This window comes from Podarcis filfolensis (genome assembly GCF_964270895.1).
Source record: "Podarcis filfolensis genome assembly, chromosome: 9".
Lineage (NCBI taxonomy): Eukaryota > Metazoa > Chordata > Lepidosauria > Squamata > Lacertidae > Podarcis > Podarcis filfolensis.
Window position 1 is genome coordinate 41,503,181 of NC_139610.1, and position 22,462 is coordinate 41,525,642.

Consider the following 22,462-nt stretch of genomic DNA (forward strand, 5'->3'; position numbering starts at 1 on the left):
GCAGAGAATTCTTTCCTGGATTACTAGGTTGCTTGTTATAAGCAGAAGGCAAATTAGGAAAAAGGTCTATAATCAGCAGTCACTTCAAATCCAAGTATCCAAGCCCTGAAACACAGTGCCAACTCCCACTGTCTTGGCAATATGTTTAGAAAACAGTTAAATTGCTTGTGTAATATGTAAACCTTTGTTTTACCCTGGAGGCAACTACATCACTTGTCACAACGATGGTGGTCTGTTCATCATTGCTAGCATACTGTAGGTAATAAGCAGCCTCCATTCTCACTGCATGAAAGCATCATTCTGTAGGGGGGTCCATAGTGCAAAGGATTTTATTATTTCAAAAAAACAAAAATAGAAAATGCCCAAACATCTTTCTTTCATTATTTATGTATGCCACACAGATTAGTACCGTTATATGTTTAGCATCAGTTTCATGTACTGTGACAATACAAATGCCAGCAACAAAATGCAGCAAAACACACACACACACACACACACACACACAAAACCCAACCCCGAAAAGGGAGGGGTGGGAGGGAAAGGGAGGGGGATCTTTCAGAGCTCTGAAGTGCAGAATGCAAAAGAGCACCCTCCAAGCATACTAGCATAAATGTATTTTTGTACAGAAAATATCTAATTAATAAGTATTGATACAAACAGAGATTCAAAAATACACAGAATGGGGTATGATCAGAAAAGAATTTCCTGAACACAATGAGTATTTCACACATAAGTTAAATACGCTATTGTTTATGAGGTGCTTCTTAGGCCGTCTCACTCTAGTTATTCCTGCAGCATGATATATTTAAGGCTGCAATCCTATTCTCTCTTACCAAGGAGTAAGTTCCATTGAAGTCAATGGGGTTTACCTCTGAGTAGGCATGTATAGGCATGCACCATAATGATTGTTATCAGTGAGGTTATTCTTTCCTTTAGCGATCTTGATATATTGTCGTTCATTTTCTTCTTCTTCTTTGCTACTTGTACTTAAAGAATAATTTTGAAATGGAGTTCCTTAATATGACAAATCATCCATGATAAAATATGATACAATTTACTTCTGTATGTGGAGATTGTGCTTGTATACCAGTACATTTATAATAGGACATGAATACTTTGTATATGAATATTTTTACACTATTCTGTTTCAGGATGCTTTTTCTTGTTTGTACAACGGGCCAGAATGCAAGCTTTCATTCTGACAAACAAAACTGTACAATCTGCATAACTTGAAATGCATTTTTATGCCCTTTAAAATAAATATGGGTTAACTTATAGATTGCAGGTTGTGAAATTCTATAATGATTTCAAGAAGAAAAGCTACAGCATGAAAACATTATTTTCATTAATGGCACAATTACATCAGTTCTTTACTCTTGAATTGGAGCTAGACTCTTGCCTCAACTAGACCCATTTAAATCAATGGGCTGAAACATGCCTTATCCTTTGTCAGATTGTGACCTCTAAGGTGAAATTCTGTTATTATTGCTGACTTAGCAATATCAATACATTTCAGAGTTTCTGCAACTTTGGGTTGGATCCAGACTTGGCTATGCATAGACTATCCCCACTGAAATCAATGGGGCTAAAGTTTATAAAGACATAACTTAAATCCTACTGATATCAGTGGGTCTACTTTAGGCATAACCAACTCCAATCTGTTATATGCAACTGGGTGCAAAAATGGACTTAAATGCAAAGTTAATGCAAAGTTAAGCTCCTTCAACTCCCATTGAAATCAAAGACATGGGTCAAGATCAAGAAAACCCATTAGGAACATGCAGGACCTCCTTGCAAGTACCAGTGGGCCATGGAACCCCTTGTTTCCCCCTATGATTTCCCCCTCTTTATGTTAAATTAGAGGCCACCATCAGAGACCATTGTTGGACTTCCACTGGGTTTGGGTTGCTGGTTTGTTTGTTTTTTTAGTAACGTGGAGAGCTGCTTTCAGAAAGTCCCCACTACATTCCCAGTATGGTTCTTTGGATCCCAGCAACAGTTAATTACATTGCACTTTCAATGGCCTCATAAGTGCTCATTCAATTAGCAGCCTCTAGGATGAAAGGTTTGGTAAACCATCCATCCTCTTTCTAAGTTCATAAACAAAAACAATCCGCAGCTGCTGCCATGTTGATTTCAGTATCCTTACGCAAAGTATAATGGAACACCAGTTATCTGAACTGTGATTATCCTGAACCTAATATCTGAGGTCACTGCAGTGTATTCCATTTGAACTCATATTTGCACATTATGTTTATACAATACATGCATTTCATTCATTCCTTGTGATCTCCAGCCCTGCCAATTTCCCTGAATGGCGTCATGAAGAGCTGCTATAGTCTGAAGATCTAATTTGCATTAAAGTCCATTAATGCCCAGTTTTAGCAACATTGGTTTAATGATGTTATAGAAACATGGGATAATGATGGCTATTTAATAAGCTAGTCACTACTGATCATTGAAGAACCTTTTGACTTTAGCTTTTCATAACACTACTGTTTGAAAAAAATAGAAAAAAATACTGCCAATACCCAGGTGAATGTTTGTAGCTTAACTTTTCTATAGTGAAAATAGCCACCTGCTATGAATGCAGTCTGCATGTTCTCAACAGCCAATGCATAATTCAAATAGCTATGTTGAGAATATTTAAGCTGCAATTGCTTCATCATGTTCCCAACTCAAAATTCAACCTATATTTGCTATGCAACGGATAAGCATCTGTTCTATGGATGTGACCTTTTGGGCCAACATCAAGCATGCTTCTTCACAACAAATTCAAGAGGAATTGGTTGTTGACACTCTGCAGCAAAGTTGCTTTTCAAGTGGTTGTGATCAAGTGGAAGAAGCTCAGTGTGCTGAGATTCACCCAGGGAGCCACTGTTTACATAACCAAGTGAGATCATCCGGAGGAGCACTGATAGTTATCCGCCATGTTACAGACGCCCAAGTGACCTTAACCAAAAATCGACCACTTAGTGTCGCCAGTCCCATGCTGTGAGACATGCTTCCAGCAGAGATTCAGCAGGCAACATCGCTTTTGGCATTCAAGTGAACCTTGAAGATAGGCTTATGTAGCTGTTTGAAATTTTCTTGAGTAGCTAGTCATTTTAAGAATTGTTTTGTACTGCTTTTAATTTTTATTTAATGCTTTTAAATTGATGTACACTGCCCTGATATTTTATGAGATGGCAGTATATAAACACTCGTATATAAAATGAATGAATGAATGAAGCTGGAAGTCACTATGGCCCATAAAAAGTTGAAGAGTTGAAGCTGCCATGTCTTTTGGTACACATTGCTGCAGCATGAAAAATGCAGGCTGAGTTGCAAGTCTGGGAGAAGAGCAACCTGGATGGATGCACAATGTGCTTTTTGTGGATAATGCCTTGTGGGATGCTACATCAGAGGGTTCCTTGTCCTAATTTTGGGAGAGCATTTTAGGGGCAAAGGGAGCTGCTGTTAGAAATGGGCGGGGAGAGAACCGAAAAATCTCTGACGCATGCTTGGAAATTGCATACAGAACTTTGCATCCCGGCCATTGTAAAGCCATCATATGGCCATTTTTACCACTTATATGGATCCACTCGGCCCATATTTTCAATAAACCTATTTGTGGCAGCCTCAACCCTGCCGTGTGGGGTCATCACCCTTGCAGATGAGACAGACAGACAGGAGACAGACAGACAGACAGGTTGTATATCCATAGTAGTGAGCAGAAGAGAAACAACCACAGAGAGAAGAAACACCCTGGTGCATCTGCAGCAGCACAACCAAATGCCTTAATCTACTCCACACTACATCTGCCTGCAACACCTGTAAAATTTCCCGCAGCAGAAGTGTCATATCATGTTTTGTACAACCCAAAGTGTTTTTTCTGGGTACCACCGGTCCTAGCGTCAGGCTGTTCTATATATTTCTATGATCCAAGAGCAGGAAAACATGTCACAATGATTACTCTCTTGTTGTTACACACCCTCATATTTTGATGCAGGAAGGAAGAAAGGAAGGAAAGAAGGAAGGAGATACTGAAATGGTTGGGGGATTTTACCAACCAAATATTACTACTGATGAGAATGCTTGGCTGGAGTAAGAAATACGTGGTTTCTGACTCCTTGTTTCCATAAAGATTATTTTATGGTCTGTAGCTAATATAGTGGTCATGCAGCTAAAGGCATTATCTTCGCATCATTAGAATGAAACATAACACTGGAAATCCCTGACTTCATTGCTTGAGGTTTCATTGGTATCTGAGATTTTATATTTCCCATTGTAAATCTAAATAAGAACTTGTGCTGACCTTTATTAGAGCAAACATTAAACATTAAACAATTCAGTAAGATTACTACTATGAAAGGGAACTTTTTAAAATGTGTTTTGGACCACCAAGAAACAATCATAAATTTAAGGAAATATGAGGTTACGACCATGTGACTTCCCTTGCCGAGTTATGTAACAGATTGTTGTGACTTAAAGGTCATACTTTTTTTTAAAAGACACATTTTAAAGAGATTTATAAAATTTCTATTTATACAATGTTCATATCAACAATTTAAAAGGTATAAGTTACTAGAATAACATATAAAGTTCATTTCCTATGACCCCCTTTACAAAATACAGAATACTGGGCCAATAGTAAATTATATAATCTAGAGCTCTATTAAACACATATCTTTTAATGGACAGGCAAATGGTTCATAATGATCAAATTTTAGTTAATGCTGAGGAAATGCCAGTCTGCTTATATGCTAATTTTTAAAACTGAGATTTGATATCTTTACTTCATTTACAGCCTACCCTAAATGTAAAGTTGAGAGTGGAGAAAAATAGAATAATAACTGAAATTAGTTGCACCAGTCCAGCAAAAGCAATATCCATGGTTTGCCCTTCAGTATATCTACTTTTTACATATGCAGCTATGAAGAAAGGACTGGGAAGTACAACTAGGGCAGAACCACATAGGCTGGATCCATGGGGGGTGGACAGGGGCTTGGGCAAACTGTCAGAACTCCAGCTTGCTGCCTCCCAAGTTGTAATTCAGTAAGAAAACAACAACCCACCAATCCTCACCCCCTAAATGTCAAGAGACTTCATTCATCTCCAACAGCACATCTTGTTTGTCCCTTGGCTTAGATCATATCCTGCTTTCCATGACAAATCATTTAACTGTATATCAAAATTGAGTTACATGAAAGCTAATGGGAAGAATAACAGAGCTAGTGGTATCAACTGTATGTTTTGTATAAACAATCCTCACAACAAAGATAAGAGGGGCAGAATTTTTAAGGCTGCTTCTTCCCTTTATAACAATTTACAATCTAGGAATGAATGAGAGCAAGGAAGAGCGAGCATTAATAAAAGTCAGCCACCATTATGATGTCACTCTCCTAATTTCCCCTGAAATAAACTAGCAGGTACAAATAATATTTATAATAAGTGACATCATCCATTGCTCAGACCTTGTGTTATATATAGCAGTGTTTCCTGTTTGTTGTAAAGAACACCTTCTGGGTGGAATGGATTCCATTAACAAAAATCTGTCTTATGTTAAGCCATCTTTGTTAAAACATACGTACACACACCAGACCAGGAATGATACAGATACAATGTAGCAATTTATAAAAACTTAATCATGTGTTACAAATTAAGGACTCCATCCTGTGTTAAAGTAATCCATAGCTACATAAAGAAAACAAGAGTCCAGATAATATGAATAAAGCTCATTTCCTAGGAAATTCATCATCTCTAAACAAAAAAAATCCCATACACAATGCTTGATCACAATTATGGGCCTAACTACAAAATGCTGATGTAACCAAGCTTATCGGAGGTATGCTGTGGCGTACAATTTTTTAAATTATTTTTTAGAATCTGATAGAGAAGAAGTCATGATTGTTTTTTGAGAAAAGTCAAAGATCCTGATCTTTGCAGAACTGTTGAATCTGTACTGAAAAATCAGTATGCAACATTTATGATGTCCATTCATAAACATCTGTTTCCAGAAAATCTTGGTCATTTCAAGTAACACTGTAGGATGATGCCCAGTTCCCCAGGGAATGTCCATTCATGTGATTTCATTCAGAGTTTAATGCCAGTGTGAGGTGAATGCTGGAAAACAGCAATTCAATGTGAACAAAACTAATATAATCTGTGGGAATCCATGATGTATGCCCAGAAGAAAATGAGTGTCTGGAAAGGCTCTCAAAAGTTTCATTAGTAGGATTAAAATATACATGTGAATGAGGAATTTGCTTGTGGTTCAGGTTTTTTTTTTAATGGGAGGCAGAATGCAACCCCAGTTTATATCAGCACCAATATTTGCCTGGGTGCTTCTGAATGTGATGACTAGGAATCCTTCTTCAATTTCAGCTACAAAGAAGATCCAGAGACAGCTAATTCTCTTTACTAATAATGCCAGTCTTTTTTTCTTTTAAAAAAATGTTTAGAGCACATTTTGACTCAAGGAAACCACCATTTTATATTTCAAATCGGGGGAAATAAATACAGTAAATGGACAAAAGTACAAAGATTCCCAAAATGTTTAGGGGTATGCATACCCCTGCGCACCCCCAGAAAAAAGCACTGAATAATGCCAAGGAGAAAAAGTGCATTGCCTTCCCATGCACTATCCAAGAGACAAGAGTCACAAGAGCCAGTGTGTACCCAGGCTATCTGTATCTGGGACAAGATATGGCACTTGGAGACAGTCACCACATCACCCTAAATAAATGTTGACTTAGTATGATCTGCTCTCCCCAACTGAACAGAACATTTGTCAGATTTAGCGAGGATTAGACCACAGAGGAGGTGAGTGTGGCAGTAGTTTGGAGTGGACAGTGAGAGCAGAAGACCAATAAGCTGGGAAAAACATCAAAGGTATGGTGGCCAGAGATGGGTCCTTAAGGACACTGGTCAGATCCATTTTTCAAGTCAAAGATGGCCAGTTCCCATTCAGATATTTTGGCTATTACAGAGGGCTCGTGTGGTGAAGTGGTTATACTGCCTGACTTAGCTTGGGAAGACCCTGGTTCAAATCTCTGCTTGTTCCCAGTGTTTACAATGCTTGAGGCCAGTTAGCATCACTTAGCTTAACCTAGGCTTGTTGTGAGGATAAATTTGGGGGGCAGGAATCATGTCCTATACTGGAAGCTCTCTTGGAAGTGGGCAGGATTAACAAGAACAGCAATTTTGCTTGACCACAAGGCAAACATGTTACAAAGTACTAAACTTGAAAAATAACTTAATTTTAACAAAGGGGAAAGGAAGGGGAATAACAGTTTCTATAAATGCAAACAACAATAGCTACTTTTTAAAACAGTAGGTAATATATATATAAACAACTACAGTAACTTAATTGTAACCAGGGGACCATGTCTGAAACTGCCTAAGCATTCATTAAAAAGCAATATAATAACTTCCTCTGTTTATAACTGCAGAAATACTCCTTCACATTTCTTATGTTCTTAAAACTGATAAACCAAGGTGGCGGGTGGGGGGGGGGGACTGAACTGGCTCCAAAGAATGACGAGTGGAAAGAAAATTAGTGCAGTTCCACAAATATATGACAAAAGGTTTACACAGTGCTCTAATTGGCAGGTTCTATAACAGTACTCACATTTCCACTGGTGCAAGAGATTACACAAGCATAAGAATATCCTTTGAGATTCATTTAATTTGTTTCACACAGTGGGAAGCACTGCATCTGTGAGTGGAACATACTTTCCACATGCAGAAGGGCACCTTTAGATATAACAGCACATGCAGATTATAGAAAATCGAATGTATGCCATAATGATTGAAGCAAACGATTTATTTACGTTATTTATTAAATTTCCACACCACCATTCATTCGAGGGTCACAGGGCAGTCTACAATATAAAAACACAAAAATACATAACACAGTAACAAACAAAAGCAATAACGCCTCCCATATATTGTTTAATGTTTTTATTTATTATATTAAACCATTCCATTGGCCAGAAAAACCAAAGGTTTTCTTCAGTCCCTTATGATTTATCTACATGCTGCCTTGATCTTCATTAAGTCATATGTATATGGGCATAATGAATGGTTATATGGCTGAAATCTGATAACAGTTGGGAAGTCTTCACTAAGGATGAGGGAGAAATCCACTCCAGTAAACTCAAGCATGGATTCCTTGCCTTGTGAGGGTTGGTCTCCTTCAAACAAACACCCGTGTTTTTCACTGTTGAGGTCAGTGAACTTTATAACACCATTAATTACATAAGATCAGTTGTAACATTTATTTCATTTCATGTTAACTTCTCTGGGCATCTGTCGCATTGGCACTTTGGCAAATCCAATAAATGAAATAATAAAAGAATAGCATTGTTTAGAAGTCTGATGCCTGAAGCAAACTGTATGACCACTCAAAACTATTACATACTCAGAATAAGAGAAACTTAGACATAAAAATTAACCAAATGTTCATCTGTGTTGATGGACTGCATCCAGCCATAGTGAAGATTTCTTGAGGTTTTCAGTATTACTGCTACTACTGCTATTATTACTATTGATACTGCTATTATTTGGCTTAGCCCTATGGTTGATTAGAACCTGAGTTTCCCATGGTCAAAGTTAGCACTGTAGCTAAGCATACCACACTTCTCACTTTGTTGTTGTTTAGTCGTTTAGTTGTGTCCGACTCTTTGTGTCCCCATGGACCAGAGCACGCCAGGCACTCCTGTCTTCCACTGCCTCCTGCAGTTTGGTCAAACTCATGTTGGTAGCTTCACCTTACAACCTTAATGTTGTAAGATTCAGGACAGATAAAATGCTTCTTCATGCAGTGCATAGTCAAACTGTGGAACTTGCTGCCCCAGGAGGCAGTGATGGTCATCAACTTCGATTGCTTTAAAAAAAGGATTAGACAAATTCATGGAGGAAAGGGCTATCAATCACTAGACATGATGGTTATGCTCTGCCTCCACAGCTACAGGCAATAATGCTTCTGAATACCAGTTGCTCATGTTCTGTTTGCTGGTTTCCCATTGGCATCTGGTTGGTCACCGTGAGAACGGGTTGCTGGGATAGATGGGCCATTGGCCTGATCCAGTAGGCTGTTCTTATGCTCTTAACCCTAACTACATCCCACTGGTTGTGAATATGTCAGCTTGCTGTGTTCTAGCATGTACAGTGGTACCTCGGGTTAAGAACTTAATTCGTTCTGGAGGTCCGTTCTTAACCTGAAACTGTTCTTTTAAAAATAATAATAATAATTTTTTATTAAATTTTCCATTTTAACAATCCAATCAAATCACATTAAATATTCCAAATTATACAAATACATATCATATAGTCCAAATATTCTGCCAAATTATAATTTTTTATTGGGACTTCCCATGCTTCAAGTTCGGGGGGGCTCTGATCATCTCATATTTCTATTGCCTTGAGTTTCCAATAGTTCCTTTAAATCTTCCTATTGTTAACCTGAAACTGTTCTTAACCCGAGGTACTACGATGCTGCCGCACGATTTCTGTTCTCATCCTGAAGCAAAGTTCTTAACCCGAGGTACTATTTCTGGGTTAGCGGAGTCTGTAACCTGAAGCATCTGTAACCCGAGATACCACTGTATAATGTATAATGACTGTGCTCTAGTCATTATACCAATTGTTAGTTATTTGCCCCTTTCCCTTTTTTAAAATCCTCAAGTATTTAACTTTATTTTCAACACTGCAGGCTAGTTCAATGACAGTACGATATTGCTGTTACATTTTACAGTAAGTTTACAGCCTAATTATGAATTAAAATGGTTTTCCAGATACAATGTGTACGGTCTTAATAATCTCATCCACCTTGCTGTAACACCTTTTTATTTTATTCACATTCCAGAAATTTTCATACGTAAGTGGGTATCTTTAAGCAGCCTCTGTTCTGATCATATAGATTTTAATTTCCTAACTTTCCCCTTTAGGCTATTTCTGGTTTCCGTATTATTAAAAAAATGAAGTTTCCTGTGAAATTATTGGTTTATGTTATGATCCCCATGGGAGGATGCCAAGTTTAATTACATTATGGTCATTGCTACCAAGTGGCTGAACCACATATTTCCTGAATCGGACATGATTTTTGTCAAGAGCAATTTCTTTCCTTGAGTCTTCCAGAAGTAGCTTATGAGCAATATGTTTTTTTGCTGCACATATCCTCAGAAGGAAAACAATTTAGTGGATAAGACTAGTGGAAGAACATCACCTCCCCCATATTAACAAGCAGTTTAGGGTTGATTTATACAAGTATTAGCCCATGACACACAGCAAATTCACAGCTGACCATGTACTGAAATAGTTAATGCCCCAAACTTGAATCTTCGCATCCAGGAATTGTTCTTTTAATATTTTTTTTGCACCAACAAGCTTTACTCTTAAGCTTGATTGTTACTTTTACATTGTAGGTACCCTGCCCTGGAACCAATTGGTGAAGAGTTATAAATAGAATTAATAAATAATAGGCCAAAGTCCAATAACAGACATGGCCTCAGTTGGCTGAAAAGCACTCAAGAAGAGAGGCTGAAGAGGTAAGTGGCAGGTGTGGGGCAGCAAATACTTATTCAACGAACTTAGTAAAGTTCAGATACTGGGAAATACGAGCTGTCCAGCTTTGTTACACTCTTTAAGGAGTATTACTATTTAACAGAGACGTCACCAGTTTTAGACTGCTTCTCAGGCTGCTTACTGGAAATGTAAATTCTTTGAAGAAAGCAGTATGGAACCTGTTTTCAGAGTTGGTTGTGGAATTCAAAAACTATTTATCTGATGGGAACCAGAGCTTTGCTATATGCACAATAGATCCCAGTTGCTAATCAAATAATTCTTTCTCTTTTCTGTGAATAGCCATCCTTTTTTTTTGTTTTTGTTTTTACAAAGAGAAGACTAAATGAATACACCAGAAGGAGGTTTATAGGTTTCTTCATAGTTAAGGAATAAATGAGAAATGCAATACATGGATAAATAAAATTTGAATTGTTGCAATATATGAAGTAGAATTTAGTTTAGATAACTGTAAATGTTACTCCATTCAGGTGATATTACTGAATGTTTAGGCTCTGCATTGCAAATTCATTTAGCTGTATTCCTGCGCATATTTCCAAATTATTCACACATGAAGGATGTTTTATTTAAAAGAACTGATATTTACATATGGTTGTGCATGGTATAGTAGCTGAAAGGGTATACAGTGAATCTGAAATACCGGGAGTCTTTTCTGTCATATGTACAGTATGTCCAAACTATAAAACTAACAAAATGTGGAAGAAAATACAGTTTGAACAAGTGTTATGGCTATAGTCTAGGGCCCATTCCTTGAATGGGGCCACTCTAGTTGTGGAAAATGGAACACTTTGTGCTTTTATTGCTACCTTAGCTGTTTGTGAAGAATAAATGCATTGACCAACATTTTGACCAAATATGGGTGAATGAGCAAATGTGTGGGTTCCTAGAATGAAGATTGAAGCTGAAGCACTCATCCCCCAGTACAGATGTAGCTCCAGACAAACCAAAAACTGTAATAAAAGTTTGCTCTTGGAGGAGAAAAACCATCAGCCCAGGTTCAGATATAATGCTAAGCCCAACAGTACCGTAGCTCCAGGTTGTGAGGCAATAACAGGACTGGGGGCGGACTGCAACCATGATCTTCACTCCATGAACCCACACATTTGCTTGCTTGTGCTAATTCACAGTTTGGCTTGGTGTTATGCTGAATCTCTTTGCTACCATTTCTTTCTTCTTTTCTTGTTCTGACTCACTTAATACCTTGGGATGATGAGCTGCTCTGATGTCAGAGTGTGCTTCTAATACTCTTGCAGGTAAGTCAGCAAGGCCTTCAAGGTTCTCTGTGACATCAAAGAGCCTTTTGCAGATCCCAGCTGTCATAGCCTTTGATTGCCACTGCTTTAGTTTTTCTGAAGTCACAGAGGACTCTGCAAGTCTTGGGCCAGACAGAAGCAATAGAAAAACCACCAATTATGAATTTGCAGGACCACGGACAACTTTGAGCTAAATTATTTGGCGAATTCATGAATATACTTATGGTATGGGCTTTCAAATGATGCCATAGTTCTGATAAGTCCAGTAGTTCTAGTCTATCCTATAACTAGACTCAGAGAGAAAACTCTGACTTGGTGCTAATAAGTTAGGATGTAATAGTTATCTATTTGCTCCGGGTCTATTTCATGCTTCTGCTTAAATGCAGGAATTATAATTTTTTGTGGGGCCTGTTGAACACTGGGACCAAATCCTGCACTCTTTATCCAAATGGAAAATATGGATTACCTTTGCTACACAAACCATGGAAAATCTTAAGTATTCACTATATATATATATATATATATATATATAGAGAGAGAGAGAGAGAGAGAGAGAGAGGACTTATTCACCATGAAAAGAAGTTGCATGAGTGGACTGCTTTGTAACAAAAGGTTAATGCTGCAAGCAGAAGTCTGTCTATCCCATTTTTCCAGACATTTGACCTGGTCCTTGAATATGTTTGTCTACTGGTCATAATTTTGTGCTGTTCCATACTAAGTTTGTTAACAATCTTTTATTATTTTGTGTAATCTCTTGGGTGGCTTGCATTTGAAGTTTAAGGCTTGTTTACACACACTTTAAAGAGCTTAAGTTTATGAGAAAACAGATGCTAAAGAATGATTGTAGCAACACTAACCGTCTCTCCAAATGCATATTGCAGATAAAGTTTAGGGGCAAAAAATGAAGCTAATCAAATTAGATTTCTCTGAATTTGAACAAATCTAGAAGATTTTTTCCTTACCAGTCCTTTAAAAGTGTCCAAGGTTTAGTCTGTGTGCCTACTGGTAAACACTATCTGAAATTGGACAGGGAAGTTCAGAAGATTATGGCTGTATCCTGAAAAATGCTTCACATGCACACACTGTTAAAAATCATATCTCATATTTCACATCCTAATTGCTAAAGGGAAACCATGTATATGCCACTATTATTATTATTATTATTATTATTATTATTATTATTATTATTATTATTATTATTCTAATATTTGCCAAAGAAGGGAGGAATACAGGAAGCCACCTCATACAGAGTCAGACTACTGGTGCATTTAACTCAGCACCTATGCTGTCTGGGAACAGCTTTCTGGGGTTTCAGAGAGGACTCAGCCCCTTGTGGAGATGCCACAGGCTGAATGGATCCGGGAACTTTTACATGCATGGCATGTGCTCAACCAATGAGCAGGGGAGAAAGAAGAAAAAGCATTTCAGAGAATTAAGTGCTGTCCTTTAACAACAAGGTCATTGATTTTCCTTGTAGCAAGGAGTCTTTCATAAAATCTAATAGCACCTGTCACTGTACACATCACAGGCCTAGAAGTACAATCTTCATCCTTAGAAAGAAATAATCTGGTCTTGTAGGCTGGCTTGAGTTGCAGTGATGTAAGCTGCAGTGCTCCAGCTGAAGCTCAAATATTATACTTGGGAAGCAGGATGGAAGTGGCTAGCTCCATCACACTTCTTTAAAAAGTATTTGGCTAAAGTAACTGCTTTGCTTTGCTTTCCATTCCTCCAATGCAGCAAAAGGCCAAAGGATGCCACACAAGCTGAAGGAAGAGATCCTCCATTCTCTCTTCCACTGTTGAATGGAAAGTGTATGGCACTGTGTGCCATGAAGAGAACATAATAAGAGCCTTGTTGGATCAGGCCATCTAGTTCTCACGGTGGCCAACCAGATGTCTATGGGAAGTCCACAAACAGGACCTGAGGTTTAGCAGTGGTACATGGAAAACCAATGGTATAAAGCACCAAAGTAGCTCATGTGCCAATTTTTTATTTTTATATATTTAGCACACTTGCATCCAGCTTTCTTCCACAATGGAAATCAAGACTGCAGACAGTTGGTCCCCAGGTGGTCTTCCATCCAGACATTACCCACACCCAGAAATATGTTGCTTTGACAAGACAGCTGCATCATGTGCCTCCAGACAATGCTTTGGGACAGATTCTAAAACTCACCACATCCTATGAGTGACTACCTCAGGGCAGTGGTTCATAGCTTTTTCTGACTTAACTAAGGCTAGTCAATATGATCAAGTGGGTGAGGGAATGCCTTAAAACTGACCAGAAATGGGTTCCTCTGTTGGTGAACCATTCACCTAAAGATGCTCATCACTCAGAACCTCTAATTTTAATCAAACCAGCCACCTAAATGTGACTTGTGATACGGTAAAAGTTCTAGGTTCTGAAAGGGAAGTGCCCACACCACATGATCAGCTTTCAACATGGGACAACATTTGTTAAGTCAGATTTCATAAATAGGAGGAATTCCTTCTATCTGGCAATATGGTAGTACAAAGTATTTTGTTGACTGCACCTACTAGTACTGACATACAAAAAGCACATCATAGCTCTTTTCAGATATTCCCTCTGTGTAATTATAATTCCATGGTGGTGGGGCAGCACTCTGCCCCTGCATCCCTTTCCAGGCCCAGATCTTGCCTTCTTTCGAGGTGTGACATCTGGAAAAGGTTGGGGATACTGCATGATGAGCATTCTCAGCCAGGAGGAGACCATATCCTTTCTAGATGATCTCTTCAATGAATGGTTTGGGAAGGGGGAGGAAAGGGATGTGAAAGGCACAATGGTGGAACAACCTCATTCTGCCCCTCCCAGTGATTACAACTACATGGAATAAATGCCTGACATACTGTAATTCCTGTGTGACACACACTGGGGTATGATAGGCCATCTGGACCACCTTTAGTATGACCATGGTTTGGTCTTCATCCCTTTCCTAGGTTCTCCTCCACTTTTTTCCAGATTTGCCATGAAAACTGCATATATTTTGATATTGTTGTTGACTTCAGTGCCCCTTGTATCTCTTGCACAATATATATGTCAATGGAAGTATACTAGCTGTATCCTCGTTTTGTCAGGACTTGGGAATTGCTTACAGCAATTGCTATTTGCTTCAGACGGTTGAAGCATAAAGCATACCGTCACCATTGTGACTTTTTGTGGGGCATAGCTGAAAACATGCCAGCTGAAAGCCCACCAAAGTGCACAACATGCACATCAAGAAGAAACATTTCCCTATGATTATATCAAGTACAAAGGCCCATACAAGGAAAAGCAAACACATCTGTGCTTAGCACTATGATGGCTAGCACATTATAAATACCTAAGAAAGTAAATTCAGGGACCTGATCTTCCTAGATTAGATAAACCTCTGTGTTGTCATAACAGACCTCCCTGATGCTAAAACTATGAAATGTCTGAAGTAATTCGATCGCTGAATGTTGGTGCTTCACTTGAAGAAGAAAAACACCCACAGAAGTATAGTGCTCTTTTTCTGAATTTATCTACTTTATACAGTGGTACCTCGGGTTACATACGCTTCAGGTTACATACGCTTCAGGTTACAGACTCCGCTAACCCAGAAATATTGCTTCAGGTTAAGAACTTTGCTTCAGGATGAGAACAGAAATTGTGCTCCGGCGGCGCGGCAGCAGCAGGAGGCCCCATTAGCTAAAGTGGTGCTTCAGGTTAAGAACAGTTTCAGGTTAAGTACAGACCTCCGGAACGAATTAAGTACTTAACCTGAGGTACCACTGTATATTATTTTATAACCTTGTGACATCGTGTAGGCCAGCTCCTCCTAAACGTAACAAAAACCTTGACAAGCAGCTCTGGATTAGGCCAAAGGCATATCAAGTCCAGCATTCTGTCTCCTGCAGTGGCTCCCAGATACCTCTTGAAAAGCTAACATGCCCTTGCCTTTCTTCCTTTTACGTCAAGGTCTCCCCCTTTGCTTTAAGAACTGCTGCTTTTATCTCAGGAAGAGCCCTGGTTCTTGCTTCCTGTTGAGAACATCACTACAATAAAGCAGAGTTATTCAACCCTGGGATACCCAGTCTTGGGATACTTCCATACTATGGTAACATAATCAAACCATGTGTCTCTCTTCAGTTCACATCACTGGCTGATGCTAGGGTTGTGGGTAGGATGCCGGAGAAATGTTTCTCACAATACGATCCTTGTCATAAGAGGGGAAGCCTGACTTGCTTTTTGGGGCAGGGATCCCACATTCATTGTCATGCCTGGTTCACACCACAGGTTATGGAAATGAAGTCCATAATATTGAACAGAATTCAAGCAGAAGTTCAGTAGAAATTTCTATCATAAGGAAGAAGAAGAAGAAGAAGAGTTTGGATTTGTTATCCCGCTTTATCACTATCTCAAAGCGGCTAACATTCTCCTTTCCCTTCCTCCCCCACAACAAACACTCTGTGAGGTAAGTGAAGCTGAGAGACTTCAAAGAAGTGTGACTGGCCCAAGGTCACCCAGCAGCTGCATGTGGAGGAGCGGAGACGCGAACCCGGTTCCCCAGATTACGAGTCTACCGCTCTTAACCACTACACCACACTGGCTCTCAAGGATTCAACTGACAACATGTTTACACCTTGTAAGAGGTCTGTGGCACAGATATACTTAGTTTTCTGATTGTCATTTGTGCATTGTGTGCTGCATAACACAGAGAAGCTTGGCGCACTTAATCATATGTCAAAATATGGTTTGAATAACACATACATAGAACGGAAGATGACAAGATCCTCAAGGATGCGCTCTACAAGGAGCAGGCTTCAGGCACTCGGCCTGTGGCATACCAATTCTATGTTACAAAGTTGTCTGCAAACATGACATGAAGGCTGGCAATATTAACCCCACCATATGGGAATCCCTTGCAAACAAGTGCAGTGCCTGGAGACAGACAGTCAGGTCGTATATCCACAGTAGTGACCAGAGGAGCAATGAACAGAGGAGCAATGACCACTGGGAGGAGCACACAGAGAAGGAACTCCATGGTGCACCTATAGTTGCGAAACCAGATGCCTTCATCTACCCCAGCTGCAATAAAACATGTCTCACCCGTATTGGTCTCTACAGCCACAGCAGGCACTGTGACTCTCCAACAGTGCTCCCCAAAGCTGCATTTGTGCAGCTTTCAGGATGGGGCAGAGTGAGGATGAAAATAGGGCTGCGTGGCTGCACTTGTGAAGGCAACACAGCGATTCTGATAGTACTTCAGTGTACCCACCACCCTGTCCCCATCAAGGTAAGCTGCAACCTCCTGGTGTCAGGAAGGCATCTCCACCCCACCACATCATCTGCTACTGGAAAGGAGACAATGATATGGTCACTTGCCATGTAAGTATGTTCCACTTCCAAGGTTACAGAACTGTGGCCTGCAATATAATCACATAGTGGTCCCTTCTTGTGTGATATTTCCACTCTGGCATTATTAGCAGCGGCACCACACCACCCCTGTGGCATAAAATGAATCCAGGAGATCAGACATACAGCAACACAGACAGAAAGCACAAATATATAACTGGATTCCTTCACCAACTCCTGATTGGCTGGCTTGGTGGGAGTAATTTGGCAACTATCCCCTGCTGGCTCTTTTTCCAGAACTTACTACTGATTGAAATTATTTTAAAGGTGGATTGTGCTCCTTCTATTCTTACTGAGCCCTTTTGGTTAGCATCATTAAAAAAACACACCCCGCATTTCAGCTTCTGAATTTTATTTCAGTCTGAACAACTTCTATTTTAAATCAAAAACAAATGGGCAACCAGATCCCACAGATCATATACCCACTTTCCCAAATTAAATATAATAGCCAATATTGGTTTAATGGCAATTTATTTATTTTCAAGTAGGAAAAATGTGAGTTTTAGCTGGCAAATTACACACATGTGCTGTTGCCGAAACAGCTTCAGCTTCTCCTTGGCACTTATTTATTTATTTATTTCAACTATAGGAGAAGAACGCGATCTTCACTTTAAAAGATTCTATGGAAACTAAGACCAGATTCATATGATATAAGGTAGAAATGATGAGCAGAAAGGTAAACCATCTGTCAGCAGGTTTAGCCTTTCAAAAATCATGTTATATCCTGCTAGAGCTCTGCCTGTGAATTAGGAGGAAAAGAATGGAGCTGGAAATGTAATAACTTATCACACTGTGTATAACTTAATCACCCTAAGTAATCTAGGTGTCTGACCCCTTCACATGTAACCTCAGAGATATGGGAGTTGATCATCATCCTTTGGTGGTATGTTTGGTGGGTATTAGTGAAGGGTGCAGCTGAGTAGTAGACCTTGCAGAATGTCCATGATTCAAACCCTGGAACCTTCAGGTAAGGCTTGGAATGTCCCCTTTCAAAACCCTGGAGAGCCACTGCCAGTCAACATGGACAGTACTGAGTTAGATGGACCAATGGACCGACTTGTTATACGGCAGCTTCCAATGTTCCAGTGATATAGTTCCGCAAAATCTGGAGAGCTACAATTTCCCCCACTCCCACCTTAGATAAAGTTCATTTCTCCTGATATCTGAGGACATCAGCTGGGGTGGAAAAGGGCGTATTCTTTTAAGAAAAAAACACACTGGGGAAATGGTATAGTGAGATCCTTATGCCTCATGACCCTGATGTTTTGTTTTGATTTATTCAATTATAAGCCCGTTCTTCACTGATAGCCCCAAGGCATATTACATATTTATTTATTCAATTTATAACCTGCCCTTCCTACCAGAGGAGCCCAGGGCAGCAAACACATCAACAGCAATACCATTTAAAACATTCCCCAAACAGTTATATTCTAAAAACCCTCACATTCCCTGTGTCAATAATTTTAGGGTTGCTAGCAACAGTTTACCCATTAAATTCCTGGGTAAACAGGGTTTTTTTTAAAATTTCCTCCTGAAAGTCAACAATGAAGGAGACAGATGAGGGGGAGGCATTCCCACAAAAGGGGAACCATCACTGAGAAGGCCTTGGCATGTGTCAATGTCAACCAGGCAGCCTCCAGTAACCTAACCATGAATTAAAACACCAAAAATGATCTAAAACTGGATCCTAACCAATATATATCAAAGCTTTCATCAAAACTAGAATGGAAACAGTAAAATCTAATACACAGCTAGCATATCCTGAACAAAAAAAAAAAATGAACTTCTTCAAAATGCTTGCACAGAGAGGCACATCTTCAGTTGCCTATGGAATGGCATCAGCACTGATGCCAAATGTACCTCTGGTAGTAAGTCATTCCAGAGATGGGGTGCTGCCACAGAGGAAGCCCTTTTCTTTTCTTTGCATTCACTCCCTGTACCTCAACTGTGGGTGGGACCATCAAGAAAGCCCCTCATAGAGATTTTAAGGCCAGGGCAGGTTGATATCAGAGGAGGTGCTCCTTCACATCATTTAGGCTCAAGTCATCTAGGGCTTTATAAGTTAACATCAACACCCTAAATTTGACTCAGAAGCTAATCAAGAACCAGTGTGGTTCCTGGAAAACTAGCATTATAGGGGTCCACTTACTGATACCTGTTAGCATCCTGACCGCTGCACTCTGCACAAGTTGTAGCTTCCAAATTATCTTCCAGGGTCACTCCACACAGAGCCTGTTACAGCAATCCAGTCGGGAGGTTACCAGAGCATAGGTAACCGCAGCTAGTCTTTCCTGTCTTTGTGCCTCCATTGCTTGTACTGACTTTCAACAAAGGACCTCAGGATGTGGCTATTCTCTCTCTCTCTCTCTCTCTCTCTCTCTCTCTCTCTCTCTCTCTCTCACACACACACACACACACACACACACACAGTCAACCTCCTTTCTTTAATTACATTTTCTAAATAACATCTCATTTAGTTGGTTTTGAAAATTTCTAAATAGAATATTCCTTTGCTTACAACAAATGACATGCCAGAAGAAGACTTTTTAAACACTTTTTAAAATTGTTGAATGCTCTAAAATGAGTTGTACACATAGCAAAATTGAAACACAAATTATCTAGCACTGTGTGTGGGATGCAGCTCTAATTCATACACTGCATGGAAAAGAAGCTGGCAGTCTTCACCCTACTGCACACATCTCCATAATAGCAGGGTATAAGGCATACAATTTCAAGGAACACCCACAATGAAAACTATATTTTCCAAATAGAGCCTTGTTTTGGAACAAGTTCAGTTAATTGACACCATGGGATTCCTCTTGAGGAAACACAGAGCATTAAACCTACACATGTTCATGGAAAATGATAAAGTATCATCCTCATCTAGGTTCTTCTAACCCAGGACACTGGGCCCAAAATCAACAAAGGCCATAATGTATTTAGTGTAAAACAGACTGCCTAAATATTACTTCAGTGTTCCACAACTGCAAGCAAAAGCTAATAGTTATCTTGTTCAGAGCTACAGGTCTCTATAGCACTTGGGTGCATTCCATATTTTTCATCTTATTCCAACAAAAATGGAAAAGGAAGTGAAGGATGCTGGAGTTCACATGTTCATCTGTTGTCAGGAATGGAAATCAGTGAAGCAAAAATGATCAGTATTCATTCACATCATCTCTTTTTATATATATATAAAAGTCTGCAAATGGTGTGTAATTCATGGCTTTTAAAAACATTGTTTTGACATTTCCTTTACATTGAGATGAATGTAAGTTATGTAAATGGTTACGTAGTTTATGTAAGTTGCATAACTTACATTAAATAGCAGGGAGGAGAATGGCATAGTACTTGGCAGAAACTAAACTACAGTGACGCTGGTGGCGCTGTGGGTAAAACCTCAGTGCCTAGGACTTGCCGATCGTATGGTCGGCGGTTCGAATCCCCGCGGCGGGGTGAGCTCCCGTCGTTCGGTCCCAGCTCCTGCCCACCTAGCAGTTCGAAAGCACCCCTAAGTGCAAGTAGATAAATAGGTACCGCTTTATAGCGGGAAGGTAACGGCGTTTTCGTGCGCTGCACTGGTGCTGGCTCGCCAGAGCAGCTTCGTCACGTTAGCCACGTGACCCGGAAGTGTCTTCGGACAGCGCTGGCTCCCGGCCTCTTAAGCGAGATGAGCACGCAACCCCAGAGTCGGTCACGACTGGCCCGTATGGGCAGGGGTACCTTTACCTTTACCTTTAAACTACAGTGGAATGGAAACGGCATTGATTGTGAAGAACACAGGTTGGGAAATCGCTGCCTTCCTACATCCTTGTTCAGAAAACACCAAGCTGTATTTAATCCTCACAAAATGTCAACAACACACCCTTCTTTACCAAACTATCAGCACGATCCATTTCCTTCTCTTTTAAGATCTAGTAACAGTGGTGCCACACCAATGAGAGATATGGTTCATATGAAAGAAAAGAGAACATTCAAAACACTTTGTTCTGCTCCTCATCACAGTTCTGAAAGGGAGAGGATAAAAAAATGTTTTCCACTCCAATGCAGTGTTGGATAGAAGACTCTCATCCTATCTCTGACCTTCAGTGGGGGCCAAAAGGATTGGTATCCGCTCTGCTGTAACTCTGCCTGTTTGCTTGAATATTTGAATGTAAGGGGAACATGTTTTTTCTATTCAGGGCCACATTCTCTCAGGAGTAATTAGTCAGAGACTGCATGCAAGTGGTGAGCAGGGGCCAAAGACAATGGTGCGCAGGGGCACTGCAGTTTTGTTTTCTTTCAGTCGCCATCTTTTCACTTTCTCTCTCTGCTACTCCCATTCCCCCTGATTTTCCCTCCTAGCATCCTGCATGGAATCCAGGTTCCCTGACCCACATATTGGGGTCCCCAAATAAAAGCATTTATGATCAGAATTTAGGGCAAGTATTTTCCATTTATAGGGCCGCCATTCAACCCACTTGTGTCGCTTTCAGTGGTTTAAGCTTGCATAACTTCGTGCAAGATTGTGGCTACAAGGCTGTTCAGGCAAGGGTTCTCTTGCCAAGACACTCTTGTGATGTAAATCATAATATAGAAAGTGTTGGTGTCTAGATCTTCTTGTGAGGCAGAGAGAAGTACAGTAAAAATGTAGGAACAGCTCGGTTCACCTGTGTCTGACCTGAGCACATATCCCTTCAGATTCTACAAAGGCAAAAGTTTCTTAGCTCCCTCTGCATTTGGTATACTAGAAATAAACAGCAGAAGCAGCCGCAAGAGCAAGTTAAGGAAAGCCAGATCTTGCAGAACAGGAATGGAGAACCTGTGGCCCTCAGGTTGATGAACTTCAACTCCCATCAGCCCCAGTAAGGACGGCCAATGACCAGGGGTTATCATCATCATCATCATAATCATCAACAACATTTTAAAATTTATTACCCACCCTTCACCAGCAGGTCCCAGGGTGGGTTACAACAGTTTAAAATTCGTAATTAAAAATAGAACAGAGTGCAGTCATGGTAACAGTGTGGGGCCCTGACACATCCGAGGTGTCAAAGGCCAGGTTGTTGTTTCTTTACAATCAAGAGGCACATATATTTTGTGAAATAAATAAAATAAAAATAAAAATGAGGATGTGTGTCTTCAGCATTTATTGAAAGCTGTATAGTGAAGAAGTCAGACATAAAATTTAGGGCCGGCCGTGGAGAATACTCTCTCCTGGGCCACCCCAATGAACCTCTGAGGGAGGTGGAAATGCCAAGAGGGCCCCCTCT

General features: G+C 39.9%; 2 protein-coding genes across 6 annotated transcripts in view; one reads left to right on the top strand and one right to left on the bottom strand.

Annotated features, from left to right (window-relative positions):
• ANAPC10 (anaphase promoting complex subunit 10) overlaps nucleotides 1-22,462 on the top strand; it is a 117,855-nt gene that overhangs the window by 79,952 nt on the left and 15,441 nt on the right. The gene's annotated exons all lie outside the window — the stretch shown is intronic.
• The window catches only part of HHIP (hedgehog interacting protein), a 74,896-nt gene that overhangs the window by 25,167 nt on the left and 27,267 nt on the right, over nucleotides 1-22,462 (bottom strand). The window lies entirely within an intron of this gene.